Here is a 963-nt window from a genome sequence, read left to right as displayed (position 1 = left end):
ACCTACTGAAGCCTGTCCTCTAGCAGTCCACGGTAAGAACTCTTGCCCTGTACCGCCCTTCCCAGCTGACTCTTCTGTGGTGTTATGGGGCCGGGCAGTGGGGGAGAGGGGTCTCACCTCCTCTTTCTCCGTTAAGTGAAATGTTTGTAAAGCTTAGGCTCTCTAAATGAACCAAGCCTCTGTGAACATTCTTTATTTCGCTCTTGTACATAGGACTCCGAGGGAAGAATGCAGACGATCAAATGTGTGGTCGTAGGAGATGGGGCTGTAGGTAAGACCTGCCTCCTCATCAGTTACACAACAAATGCCTTTCCTGAACAGTATATCCCCACTGTATTTGACAACTATAGCGCCCAGTCATCTGTGGATGGTCAACTCATCAGCCTGAACCTGTGGGACACAGCTGGCCAAGAGGAGTATGACCGACTGTGAACGCTCTCCTACCCCCTGACCGATATCTTTGTCATTTGTTTTTCCATTGGAAAACCATCCTCTTATGCCAATGTGAAGCGTAAGTGACACCCAGAGGTCTCCCATCATTGCCCCAATGTACCTGTTCTACTGGTAGGCACCAAGAGGGACTTGTGGAGTGACCTTAAGACAGTGAAGAAGCTGAAGGAACAGAGCCTAGTGCCTACAACTCCTCAGCAAGGCACTTCCTTGGCTAAGCAAATGGGGGCTGTGAAGTATCTAGAATATTCTGTTCTGACGCAGGATGGGGTGCATGAGGTATTTTTGGAAGCTGTCTGGGCTGTCTTTACCCTGCCACAAAGAAGACCACCAAGAAGTGTGCCCTGTTATAGCTTTTGGGGTGCTACTTGGGACTGCACCTGAGGAGAATATGGGGGGATTCCTTTGGCAGCAATTAGCAATTCCAGCATGAGCCATTTGTCTCTTCTGGAAACCCTAGGCTCCAGGGTACTTGGAATTTAGAGGAACAAAGACAGTCGACTGTGTACATGG

At 49.3% G+C, this 963-nt stretch overlaps 1 pseudogene; it reads left to right on the top strand.

The window, feature by feature from the left end:
- Positions 1-228: 228 nt before the first annotated feature.
- LOC109378631 (rho-related GTP-binding protein RhoG-like) lies at positions 229-803 on the top strand (annotated as a pseudogene).
- The last annotated feature ends 160 nt before the right edge of the window (positions 804-963 follow it).

This window comes from Hipposideros armiger, unplaced genomic scaffold, assembly GCF_001890085.2.
Source record: "Hipposideros armiger isolate ML-2016 unplaced genomic scaffold, ASM189008v1 scaffold_2299, whole genome shotgun sequence".
NCBI classification, from domain to species: domain Eukaryota; kingdom Metazoa; phylum Chordata; class Mammalia; order Chiroptera; family Hipposideridae; genus Hipposideros; species Hipposideros armiger.
This window is presented reverse-complemented; position numbering and strand designations above follow the sequence as displayed.